The sequence below is a fragment of the Anser anser genome (assembly GCF_964211835.1).
Source record: "Anser anser genome assembly, chromosome: 9".
Taxonomy (NCBI): Eukaryota; Metazoa; Chordata; class Aves; order Anseriformes; family Anatidae; genus Anser; species Anser anser.
In genome coordinates, this window is record NC_139729.1 from 4,978,115 (window position 1) to 4,992,079 (window position 13,965).

Sequence of the window (13,965 nt, forward strand, 5' to 3'; positions counted from 1 at the left end):
CTGCTGTAGTGGTGGCACGACCTCTGTGGACTTCTCAGAGTGATGTGGTGGCCACTGATGTAGCTGGTTTTTGAGTTAGTATTGAAATTAGTATTTTAATAGCAAAAAATCTTTTGGTCTTGAGGAGAATTTGTTGTGTTCATTCTAATGGTAATCTTCTGCGACTACAGTGGAAAATATTTTTTTAAATGTAATCGTGGACAGTTTATTTCAAATAGAATTTTAGAAAGGTGAAAGCTGAGTTTAAAACTGTCAAGGATGGAACTCATAAAAACTAATGCAGATGGACTGCAGGTTATTTTTAAATTTTCTTCGTAGAGTAACTTGTTGGTCATTCAGCTACATTAAGATAGTGCCTTCATTTAAATATATATATTTTTTCAAAGCATCCTGGGAAAAATGTTTCTTTTCATATTTTAGTCATCTTCTAAGTTAGGAAAAAGAGCACAAACTGCCATTATTGCTAAATTTTACTAGAAATAAACTTCTTGCTGTTCTATTTAGAGATCAGGTACTGTGCATTTCCATTATTTCCTTTGGGAAGTTCTGTTGTATGCTATTTTTCTTTATCCGTGAATTTCAGCCTGATTATGTTTGCCTTCATTCTCTCCCTTTTTTTTGTACTTTTGAATACAAGATGAATTTATTCTCGTCTTTTGATCATAGTATTTGAACAGTTGTAGACTATAATACAATGATTTCAGTTTTTACTCTGTGCCCCCTACTTCTATTTTTTTATCTCCTGTTGGGTTTTTGTTACTTTTTCTTTGAATTCATTTCTGTTCTCAATATATTTCTGATAATGTGCTCTTTAATGCTGAATGTAGAAATCCAAGGCTAGCAAACTGAGAAGGATTATCGTTTCTTGACTCAATGGTCTGCTTCTGAGTATTAGTATGGACTTTCATTGGCCAGGTTATTTCAGGTTGCAGTAGTAAAGGGACATCCTTTAATCTAACTGCTAATTCACCTTCATGTCATTATCCCGATTAATTCTTCACAAGTTCCTGTTTCCTATTAAGTGCTGACATCTGTACTGAAAGGTCTCTAAATAATCCTTCACAATGAGTTCTCTAGCATAATAAAAATGCTGTTTTTTTTTTTGTTCTCTACTCATTATTCAAGGACATATTCTTAGATTATGTGGCTATTGTGATGCAAGTGTTTTGCTATGTGACCACTCTGTTCTCTCTTTTATGAAATTGTATAGTTATCAAGAGGAAATTGTATAGTTAGCAATGCCCTGGTGTTTTGTTGTTTTATTTGAATGTAGTTTATCTTGAGTTCTGAGGCACCATGTCATGTCCTGCTGACTAACTCTGCTAATGCTTGCAATGCTTTAAAGTTACCAACTTTAAATATTTGCATTGATGCACGAGAAGAGGCTCTGAGAGCTCAGTTTGCTCTCCTTGAAGATGAAGCTAAGTGTCATCTTCGGCTACCTAATGGGTGGTCATAGAGAAGGTGGAACAAGACTTCTCTGACATGCAGTCAGTGAAAAGATGAGAGGTGGCAGAGACACGTTACAGTAGGGGAAGTTTCGGTGAAATTTAAGAAAAACATCACAACGATGGTGATCAAACACTGGAACAGCTACTCAGAATGGTTGCGGGATCTTCATCCTTGAAGATGTCAGGGCCCTGAGTACCGTGGCTTAGCGTCAGACTTGGCGTGAGGAGGGGTTGGACCCTCCCGACCTAAATCCTTCCATGATTCTGTTCTGTGATCCCATATATACATGTGTGTATGTTTTTTTTTTTTTTTTTTTCCTAGATTTTGCATTTGTCTGTTACTCTTGTCCTGGTCCTGTCTTCCCTTTCCTGGATATTCTACTAAATGATTTCCATATTATTATACAAGTGCGTATTACTTACATCAAGTATAGACTATACCTGGATGGACTTGTGTGTGGTGCAGACAGGAGTTTTAACACTGCAATATTAATATTAGATAAGACATCTGAAAAATCTTTAATATTAATTTCCAATCACTGTGTCTACAGCCACTTTAGTCACAAATTAGTATACTCACGTTTCTACCCACTTTATTTTAGCTATTTTAACGTGTTTTCTATAACTAGTAAAAATATATTTCCATTCAGAAACTTAAGCTTTTCAAATTAGCATTTTGCCTTGAAGCATATCATGTGAAAATTTGTGAGTAAGAGAACTGTAATTCTACAGTTTCTGAACCAGTTGTTAAGAATTGTACTGTGATTTTTTGCCATGGGATCTAAACAAATTATTCTAAATTTCTGTAGAATAAAACTGAAGTGATTTAATAATCCAAACTTTCTCAGTTATATGTCTATTTCAATCTGTTGAAATACTCACTTTAAATCTGTTCAAAATAGTTCCTTATAAATGCTAGTAAGGTCATTTAAGAACCAAATAATTTGTGCTTTGTAAAATTCCATCATATAAGTAAAGGTTTTAAGTGTTGGTTTTACTTATTTTTTTTGTAAGTAAAGGTTGCAAAGAAACGGATCAGATATTAATTATTAGTAATTATTAGTAATTGAATAATAGTAGAAGATATGCCATACTACGATGCTTCAGCTTTTTCATAGATCATATTTCATTGTATTTCATTTTCATTTCATTGCATTTCTTATTTGCTTTTTTTCTGAGAGAACTGCTTTGCAATGCTATCTGGTTAAAAACTACGATTGCTTTACCTTGTTTTGAAATACTAAGATTGATGTTGCTGTTTGTATATATGTAGCTCTGGAAATGTTCTTTAATGGAGTAGACTCACAGTGTGTTAGGAGAATAACAGGAGATACCTTATCTTGAATACAAGATAAGAATGGAAGAGAAGAAATTGGATATGGACAGTGAAACAAGCAAACAAGAACATTGTTCAAAATAGTGGACCTGTCTGATGATTCAGTATTGCAGGAGGTAGTTCTCCTCTCTTTGAGGGGTCTTGTAGAATCTTCTACATATTGCCTTCCTGAGAAGAAGTACTAGTTTGAGATTAATAATTTCAGAGGTGACATTTGGCAGGATTTCAGCTTCATTATGTCATTGGGAGACCAGAAATCTTAGAAGATGATGCAAGAAATTCCATTTTAATAGGCAGGCGTGAGTCTGTGGAAAACAGTGCCCGCTTAACCCTAATAAGAGTTAAATTAAAGTCTTAATTGGCATGGCACTTTCTCTCATAGCTCACTCTGTTCTTATTAAATATCAAGGCCCTCATTTATTCCTAGTAACTTTTTTGGCTGTGGTACTTTTGTGTTCCAATGAATCCCACACATTAATTGCATGAAAAAATTATTTTATTAGGTTTTATTTTCTGTCTTTCAATTTAATTGAATTTTCTTGTTGTATTTTTTTTCCCTGTTAACAGTGATTTATTCCATTCTTCTCTCCCTGTCCCAATAATGAATACTGGATATTGCAGTTTCCTTTCTGAGCTGAGTGAATTGAGTTAATAACAATACTCCTGTTGGTTACTGCTCAATCTTAATGTGGTCTGCTTTGTATAACGCTGAATCTCATTCTTTATTTATGCTGAAAGATAACCTGTTCTTTTGACTACTGCACTTGAGAGTAGTCTTCAATAACCACCCCCTTCACTTCCCTGCTTTTTTTTTCTCGTGTTATTATTTTTCATTGATATTGGTGAACAGAGCTCAATAACCTACCTAGAGATGTCTGATTGTGGAGCAGTGATCCCAAAACAAAAGCATTCATATTTAAAGTACATCCATGTCAATTGAAAGCACTGCATTTGGCAAGGGTAGAGTTAACTTCATTAAAAATATCTTATTGGCATTTAGGTCAAAATCTGAAGGGAAAAGCAGACCAGTATGTGCATTTGACATTGTAGAGCAGCATTTATTAAGTCTTAAATTAGCTCTCTACTTTTTAAGCAAAAAAATAGTTTTGTTCAACTTCTCGTTTCAGTATGTTTTTGTCAATTTATACAGAAATAGTGTGAATGCTGAAATAAATGCTTTCTGGTCAGAAACTTGTAACTCATCAATATGAGCTATATAAAATACAAATTTGAATTGGATCATTAGGAAAAAAATCTTAAAGAGCAATACAATTGTTGCAGTTTTCCAAGAGTTTTGAACAGCGGAAATTTACATAAAGATAAAAATTAAGAAACGTTTGCTTGATAGGAAAATTCATTAATTTTTTCTATTGGCAAAGTGTAATCTCTCTTGCAGAAGCACTTGCATTCAAAAGCTGATTTGTAGGCTGCAGATAAGCTGTTAGAGTTCAGCAATACATAGTACTGCCCTGTGTTCTTCATCTTTGCCTTGGCTTGTTTTACAATTACACAGGTTGTAGGAAGTGTTATAATTATACTGTATTATTTTGCATTACATTCTGCTATAAACCTGAAAAAAAAAAAAAACCAAAAAACATCTGTAAACCTCCCAGGGAAAGGTTTGAAGTGAAATATCACGGGTAGGAATTGGAGTATCAGGGCTTGGTGTTTGGACTTCTCACTGCCTCTCTGGGTCATACTGGGCAAAACAAATTTTTTTGTTTTTTTTTTCTCCTCTTAATTTGTAGAGGAGAAATTTAAGTTGAAAAGTAAGATAATTTTGGATGTTCAAAAGGTTCGTTTGTGAATGTGTTCAAAAGCTTTAAGAAGGTACAGTGAAAAACACTTAATTTAGTGTTTTAATACACTTATTCTGAATTACGTGTCAGGGGCCTATCAGAATATATTTAAGTTGTAAGGGGAAAAAAAAAGCCTTATTAAAAAAATCGACCATTTATATTACTTTGTCTGGCAAAGTATTCAGGCTAGCAGTCTACTGATTAATTCAGTTCTGTAATTTTCTTTCCCTCTAGTAGCAGGGGCAATAGATCAGTGACCAGTATTTCAAAGACTTTTGTAGCAAAGGTGTCTATGAACAAGGTGTTCTTGAATAAGGTAAGAATAGGATTCAATTTGACTGTGAAAGTAGGATTGTTATACTGAGTTCAGGACACTGAATATTAATGATTTTGGGAACTTTGTTGTACTTGATGTATTAGTTACAGCAGCAACCACGTTATCAATTTGAGAAGGCTTTTTTGAGCATGTCAATGAATAGGAGCTTTAAAAAGGGTAACCAGATACAATTCCTTTTATTTACAACAAACTTCATTTTTCAGTCCAGGTTGCCTTTATGTGATCCTTTGTACTGTACGTAATAAAGCTGAAGCTTGTCAACAAATGCACAAGAGGAGGAATCATTTCAGCTAACCGTGCATATTCTAAACAAACTATGATTATCTGGGAGGAAGACCCGTATGTTCTTGGTTATATGTTAATAATAATCCTTAGTGAGCATTAGTGCTCAAAATGCAAATAATTTAAAGATGTGCAGATAATGCCAAGAGAAGAGAAGCTGTTTAGGAGTGATGTTCTCTTCTAAGCCGAGTAGTACTTAATCCCTTGAAATCAACTTCAGGTGACTTCACTTACAGGATAAAGAGGGCAGAAATAGATAGGACCCAGCCAGAAGGGCAGCAAAAGTGATTAGTAGATATGGAAGGATTTGAATAATCTGGGAGAAACACCTCATTCACTTTCACGTAGAGAAAATCAAGAAGAATTTGAATAAAAGGTAATTTTGTGGCAAGGCCAATGCTTTAAAAAACAAACTATGGGAATCAGAAATTCTTCAGGGCATCAGCTAGTCACTGACTAACATGGCTAAAGGAAGTATATGGACAATTTTTGGTGATTTCCACACCTGGTATGTTACTCTGATCTCCCTTTCAAGTATTTGCTAGTGGCTTTTATCATTAAGGGCAGGAGCTATGACCTTGAATAACTATGGCAATTCCTATATTTCTTGTTCAGCCCTAATGATTTGTGCTTAAAATTCATCAAATGTGTAAAACTTCGTGCAAATTTGATTTTTATTTTTGTTATAAAGGTTTTAATTTTTGTAATGGTTATGATGTATGGTTTCTTCTGCTGAAGAAATTAGGTAAATTATTAAAGACAATTAATCAAAAATAACCTTATAAATCAATCTCAATAATGCTAAACCAAAATATATGGCTTAGATTTCATATAGACTTAGCGGTCTGTTAATAACTCGTGAGAGTCTTACTATACATGCACTTCTTTTGTAATCTATTTTTTCAGGTAGGCTTAAATGAACAATAATAAATTAAAGGGGGTAACACTGGCCTTGTAGATATCTCAAAATTTGTGAGCTAAGTACCTCCTGAGTTGAGAAACTTAATTCCATAGTTCTGTTATTATGGAGCATCAAAATATCTTTCTTGTATGTGGATCTGAGAAACTTTCTCATTTGAGTATACCTTTGTATTTCAGTAAGTTGAGTTGCAAGAAAATTGCTGATACAGGTAGGATCTGTAAGACCGAATACTTGATGATCATTTTTAAGGCTACAGCATGCTGCATGATGATGCCATATGTGACAATGAAAGGAAATGGTGTTGAGTCCTCAGGGAAATTAACATGTTTAATTGAGGGAGGGACAAATTAAAACTTAATTTACATAACTGTAATAGGACTCTAATGTTAAAATTTGGCTAGTTATTACCTCTTAAAAGTAGTGGAAAGGTACTGGGTTAAGGTTATAGAAATGTTTGATAATTGTCTGAGGGTGCAGGCTGGTAGAGAATATGAGCGTGGAGCATTTTCTTTAAAGGGCTGCTTGAGGATTCATTTTGACATCTCTAAAAGGTGAAGTAAACTCATAGTCATTACATTTATTCCTTTTATAGACCAAGAAAATTTAGAACTAATTATTTCAGTAACCGTTGGAGCTTTGTTTTCTCTGTGCGAAGCGTACCAAAGAAATTCTCTAAGGTGAATGAAAGCTGGAGCAAGGTCAGCTCTGCCACTTGTTTCCAAGGTACTTTCCTCCCCAGTTAAACATCACCCCTTGCAACACCAAATTTTCACTCTTTTCGTAGATAAATGTGATAAATTAATAGTTATAGTGGGTCTGCCTTTTCACAACCCCCTGATCAAAAACTGGGTAATTTATCACTTGTGGGTAAAGCCTGTGATTATTAAGTCCTGCTGTTGGAAGCAAGGAGCAAACCTGTGTATGGACCAAAACTCACTATATTTAATTTAGGGATATAGAGGGTTTTCTGTTATGGTTAAATTACTCATTAATATGTTGCACTGTTTCTCATTTGTATGAGATAATTCATTGAAGGACACTCTGAAATGACACCTGTGCTAGTAAATCTTATTGTGTAAATGATGTACAGCAAACTCAAGAACAGTATCTTAGTTGCCTTCTGCATGATATAAATGCTTTTCACTTTGTGAAAACTACTGCGGCAGCTTCCAACTTGAGGTTTCTAGTTCTGAGGATAGTTTTCTTTTTCAAATTAAGTTTCCAGTTCTATTTTGTATTTTCAGATATTCTAGGCTCCTTGCCTAGGACATGAAAGTAAACCCTGCTTGAAGGTGGGGCCTTTACTGCAAGCACCTGCTGGCTGATAGTTCTTCTAAGCCTCTTGACACTGGGCAGGGCTCTTCTGTGATGCTGGGAAGTCTTGAAAGCTTCAAGTTATCCTGTGTGTCTTTTGGCTTTTAAACTCTTTCTGGGACTTGGAGAGCAGAGCTGCAGCTCAGAGCTTCAGGGTGTTTTTTCCAGGTCTTTGAGCAGAGCACAGGCGAGGTTTCACCAGAAAGCTTCCATCAGGTTCAGGCCTGTGGTTTGGCTTCCTCAAATCAGATGTGCTGGCACAGGACATTGTATTCAATGAAATGGTGTTTTCTGTTGAGCACTGCGTTCAGTCAGAACTTTCTACTGAGTTTAAGAAGCATGGTGCGGTGGTGTCTAGTGGGAAAAAATCTCTAGTATTTCCTTGTGTGCATTTAGAAATTCACATTGCTATTATCTAATCTAATTTTGGAGATGATTATAAAACTTTAGAGTATCACTTGCTGAACTTCACAGCGTATTTTTCTCTAATATTTTGAAGTAGTTGATGTTCTCTGTGTTTTTCAAGGGAATTGCGTCCACATGTGCAGCAGTGCTCCGAAACCACCAGGCTGCCCTTGTCTTTGACCTTCTCAGTGTTTGCAACAATTTTGAAATACTAGTTAGATGAGTAAACAGATAGAAGTGTCTATTAAAGGGCAATATACTTGAAATCATTTCTATATACATTTTCCTGGTTTCATTCTACCTTGATAAGAATGACTTCACTTGAATGCCTGGTTCTTACAAGGCCCCTAGGGCTGAAAAAGCCTGATGGCTTCTTTTCTTGCTTGAATTGCATTGCAGTGGCATTGTGGGATTTTCATTTCAGTACCAACAATTCTTTAGGTATAAGTAAAAATGATTGTTGGTTTGAATCTTCTATGTAGGTGAATTCACATACCTTATTTCAGAGAATTTGACTGTTGGCCTTTTCTTCAGCACCTGCTTGTATTCCAGGTCTGAAAAAAAAATGCATTAATGATACTGCATAGTGTTCCAGGTTCCTTTATCTTACTCACACTCGTGGGTATAAATAGACCGAATTTCTGTATTCCTATTATATGTTATGTACCATTGTTCAAGTGGATTCAGCAATCCAAATTATTTTTATAGTGGTCTGTATGGCTTTCTAAATTTTACTTTCTCTTAAAACAGTCTGGGTTTATAATATAGGGTCAGACAGATATTTAGACATCTGCCATAGGACTGTACAAGAATATAAATAAGAGTAATAAAGTAGTAATAAGAATTAATTTTGTCATTAGGGTATGAATCTGAATATACAAGGAATAGATTTGTGACTAAGATGATGCCACTTATTAACATACAGCATAAGATATGAGGTAAGTGTTTATTCATTCAGTAGGCCATTTGGATATTCTCATGTTACTTCCTTTTAGGATTAGGTACAGGAAGAATTAGTCGAGTCTACAGATTGTCAGTGTGAGCGTAAAGCAATGTCTTTCAAGACAATGTTAGATGCAAAACATATAATCATTTTAATAGTTACTCTTAGTTCTTAGTTTAGAGAGGGAAAAAAAAGTTATTTTTCATTGCTGATGACTCTCCAACAGTAATAATAGTTCATTCTCTCTCTTTTTTTTTTTTTCTGTAGCAAATATGATTTCCATTTTTATAGGGAATACCAGCGAACTAACTAGAATGATCCAGTTAGTTTTCATTAACTCTTATTATATGCGTCATATACGTTTCATAGGTAAAATGATATTGTTCAGCAATAGTAATTACAACAGTGGCTTAAAACAAATATTTTACTGCATTGCAGATCTGAAGAATTTAGTAAAATTTGCTAAGCACTTGACAAATTTATAGAATTTCCGTAAGTTTGCATAATTTCTTAACCATGTTTAGTTTTAAGAAATGCAGTTATTTATTTTCACTTCAACAGACAGCATCAAGATCTTATTTCCACTTTGGCCAATAACCATGCAGAAGTTGCATACTAAGGGCGCAGTGCACAGTCATCTGCATCAGTTTGGAAGTGGGAGTGCATTGCTTCTGCTCTTATTCCAGATGTAATGAGATGATTCTTCAAGAAAAGTTTCTTTAAAATATAGTTCTGTATTTTTATTCCAGGGTACATTCTGTACCATTCTTCTCTGCAAATCTCTTGAGGGGTTTAACAGCTCCCAATTTAGTTTCATCTATGAACTTACTTAGTATGCATTCAACTCCTGTGTCCAGTATCTTTAGAAAAACACTGAAGAGAACTGGCTCTAAAATGGAGCCCTGGGGAACCCCACTAGTGGCTGGCTGCCAGCTTGATGTAACCCCATTTACTATCACCCTTTGAGTACAACCTATTAGGCAGTTGTTCGCCCATCATATTACGTACTTCCTGGACTCCTTCCTGATCTGTTAACATTTGCTTTTTCATCCAAAGGTTTGGAAACTTGGTATTGTAAAGCTTGACTTTTAATCTGGCCTTAGAAAGTTTCTCAAAATATTTTTCAGCACCAAAAGTTTTTGTATCTCTATAATGTTGAGAAAAAATGTGTTCATGCTTCATTCTGCACGCTTCCAAATATCATGAAGAAAAGGAGATCTTCAGACCACAAAATGGTCTATGTAATTTTAATTTCAAAGAGTACAAACTTTCTTGTACAGTCTCAAAATCCGGAGACCCTTCACAGGTAAAGGAGGTGCACTGCAGATCTGATAATTACTGTAGCTTCTTTCTTCTGTCTGATACTAATTTACTTTCATTATAGCCCATTTCAGATTTTTCTATAAGTTTTTTAGTAAGTGATCTAGCAATCTACTGGATTTTGGTCCTGTTTTTAGTTATGGCAAGGTCTTAATTTGATCCTTCTTTTATTTTTACTTTTCCTACTTTGCGTTGTCACAGGATGCTATTCTAGTAAATTGTTCATCTAATTTGTCTTAATTTCTGGGGATTTGTTCTGTGTCACTGGAAATGTTCCCCTGTGTAGACTAAACTTCTGAAATGCTCAGTAAACTCTTCCCATTATAACGAAGCATTTCCCCTCTATAGTAAGTAGCAAGCACACCAAATGCACATTTTATTTTTGATGATATTGCAGGTTTTATTTGTGCACCTGTAAAAATGCAAAGGGCCTGCCTTCTTCTACAGGTTAATTTGCTTGACCTCCTCACTTGTATGTGTTTTTGGGGAAAGGAAGTGTATATAAGTGCACTGCTGAAACTGGAGTGGAACAGCTATGGCAAAAATCTTTCTTTTGCTCATAGACTACTTTCCATTACCTTTGTTATTCGGGAAATAGAATACTCCACATGGAAGAAAGTCCCAGGGTACTGATGAGGGCCATGTGGAGTCACCTACATTTGTCTATGTAGAGTTGAGCTTTATTTAGAAGGGCTAGTGCTGATCAGGAGCTAACAAAGCTCCTGACTCCCTGCCAACTCTATGCACAATTACTCTGGTCCCTGGAGTGTGGTGCCGAGGCACTGCAGCTGACTAGTAATGCAACATCATGCCAGAATTAACCCTGCTGAGCCAGCTCCAGTGTTTTCCCCTTCCATGGTCTGGTTCATTTCCACACTGAAAAATCTGCCAGCAAGCAAAAATCGAATGGAGCCATAAAAAATTGCCCACGTGAAATTCTTCTTGGTATGTATGAATATGGTCTAGTTCTAATGCTATGTCCTAGGAGATTTCATAGCGTGCTCCTTACTAATTACAGTAACCTACAGATGCAGAAATCTTTTTCTGTTCATTGCTCCTTGGCTGCCAGGTTGACTCACGATAGAGTTTGATGCACCTCCAGCTTTCTCCCAGCTGATTGCCTACTAATTGCAAAAGCCAATATTTTAATGTCAGCAAATCACCTTTTTTTGGACTCGGTTAAAGTCAAGAAGGCTTTCTTGTGAGTTGGCTTTTGCCAACTTTTGGAAGTAAACTCATCGTTTCTGAGGAATCCATATTTGTGTCTGTTTCTTCTCCCCTCCCTGGATGTTATACCACCAGTGACTTCTGTAAACGCTGCACAGAACGAGCCTTCTCTGGGAGAACCATCTTACAGTTCACATGCTTATCATCTGAAAAGAAGCTGGTCTTGGTGTGCAACTGCTTGAACAGCTTCACTGTTTGTAGATCAGAGACAGAGTGTTTATGGAAAAGGTAGATTTTACTCAATTCATTGTTCAGTTTATCTTGAACCATAATTAAACTCTGTTTCTTATGAATTCAAAATCTTATTCCTGTAATAAATGTACTATTTTATCCATCAACTTTTCCTTTTGTCTGTATATGTAATTCTGAAAAACAATTTTTTCTTTTGCTGTTAGAAATAAATGCACATGGTAATAGAAAGTGTCAAAAACAATTGGATTCCTCTAAAGAAAGATTAAAACATTAAAAAAATGGACATTGTGTATTCTTGTTGTACACCAATGGTCTTTGGACAAATTATTGGCACTGGCTTAAATGAATGGCTGAATTCTTAGCTGACTTTTTATTATTATTATTATTATTATTATTATTATTATTATTATTATTTTTAGGAATGAAATAAACTTTCTCAGATGTAATTCATCCTGTGGGATAATTTCTTTTAAAAGTTCTGATTATGTTGTCATCTGTATGCTAACTGTCCTTGTAGTCTTAAAATATAATTGAAAACATTAATTTCATTTTGGTAGTCCTCAAGTATAAATGTGTTGCCTTTCAATAGGTGAATTTTAAACCCTTTGAGCAAATGAATGTTGAAAACTAAGTTTTAAGTGCTTTCTTTATTTCAGAAGACAGACTGCATGATTTTATATTGCATGAGCTTAGCTGAGAATCATTGTTTTATATCACTAGATTTCCTTGGCTTCTTAAAGAATGGAAAGGAATCAGCATTTCTGGGTCTTAATTGTTGAAATTGTCCAAGTATTACCCAAAGCACATGCAAAGCATTTAAACGAGTGTAAAGTTGGTACAGCTGTGTTACAAGTTCCTGGGGAGAAACTAAAACAGTAAAATCTAATAATAGGGAACCTGTAATGGAAAGACCTAATAATGTGGAACAATTCTTTACAAGGAGGGATTTCCACACCGTGCATAGATCTTTTGATGTTGCATAAGATGGCTGCTAAAAACTAATTATGTATTTTGAGTCTTTTTGTAGACCCACCTTTATTACAAAATTTAGTTAGGCTGTGGTCCTTGATGAGAAGGATATGGCAGGAGGACCAGTCCTGCCTGAGCTCTCTGAAATAAAGCTGTTAGCAGCTTGCTTACCAGCAGACACATTGATTCAACAGCAAATTAATTTCCATGCTTGAGTCTGTCACCTATCAGCAAAGATGATCTGTGACAAAAATCCCACCGATAATGGTTGGAAAATGAATGCTTCCCATGAGAGATTTCTGGCAGTGGGAGTGCTCATGATGCTGCAGCTTTGAGCGTGCTGGTGTCCATCGGGCTGCCCTATCCTGCTCTCTTTGTCCTTCAGCCTGGCCAAGGCTGCTCGTTGCCACGGGATGAAGTCCTCCACCCTCCCCAGGGAACGGGAGGTCTTTGGGGTGAGGGTACCTTGTTCGTCATGACAATGCAGCAGGCATCAAAATATTTCAGTCCAGGGTGCACCGTCATCACTAGATGCCTTCTTGTCATATTGCAATGCTGTCTGCACCCTCTATTTCCAGTCTCCTGAAATAGCCTTACCACATTATTTGCACTTTTTGGGGGGATGGGCTCAATTAGTAAAGGAAATATCATGTGACCTTTTAGGTTAAAATAAAATGGAAAAGGTCTATGAAACAAAGAAATTTGGAGCCAGAAGTTTTCTAACTTGTCTGTAAGTAGGAGGAAACTATTTTTGTTTTTTGTCGAATTTCTTTAACCTGGGATTGTAAAAACAGTAACTATAGGGCATTCTGTTATTGCTGTGTGCAAGGAGAGAAATGATTTTTATTCAGCTTACATTTATGAAATGAAATGAAACAAATAGTTTTGGCAAATGGACACGAGAGTCTGCTTTGGGCTAGAATGCTACTTCAGCTGTCCAGCTTCATTGTTGTAGTCTGACTTCTGTGGTCCCACTACGAGTGTGAGATATTTTGCTGGATTGCACAATTTCGGATAATAGTATTAATCTCAGAATACCATCAACCACGCCAGACTATTGTGTTCTTTACCAGTAAAATGACTTCCCAAGCTTGCACATTCCTTGTGTGTGCCTAGGATTGTCCAGATGCAGCTATGTCAGTGAATTGGTTCATTAATGTTGTAAAAAAACAAACAAACAAACAAAAAAAAAAAAAAAAAAACAAAAAAAAAACAGCTTATTTCTTAGACACTTTTAAAAGTATGAAATCTTTGGAGTTTTATCCTGGCCATAAGTACAAACTCAGGGTTGCTTTTGTCATGAAACATGCAGTTCTTGAAATTGTTTTTTTTTCCTTTCTTTTATTTCTTTTTTCTTTTTGGAACTGCTGAAAACCTGGTCTTTTTGATTCAAAACATACTGTTAATATTTTTTGAGTTCTGAAATGTGCTTTTCTATCTTGATGTCTAATAAGGATTTCAACGTTTG

General features: G+C 35.5%; 1 protein-coding gene and 1 long non-coding RNA gene across 3 annotated transcripts in view; both read left to right on the forward strand.

Annotated features, from left to right (window-relative positions):
• The window catches only part of DNER (delta/notch like EGF repeat containing), a 121,390-nt gene that overhangs the window by 3,660 nt on the left and 103,765 nt on the right, over positions 1-13,965 (forward strand). The window lies entirely within an intron of this gene.
• Positions 5,588-11,925, forward strand: LOC310903876. Of its 2 annotated transcripts, none has more exons than XR_014587889.1 (3): positions 5,588-6,850; positions 8,707-8,784; positions 9,351-11,925. It is a non-coding gene; the product is annotated as an uncharacterized lncRNA (long non-coding RNA). The 2 variants fall into 2 exon arrangements; XR_014587890.1 differs by having other exon boundaries at positions 11,179-11,925.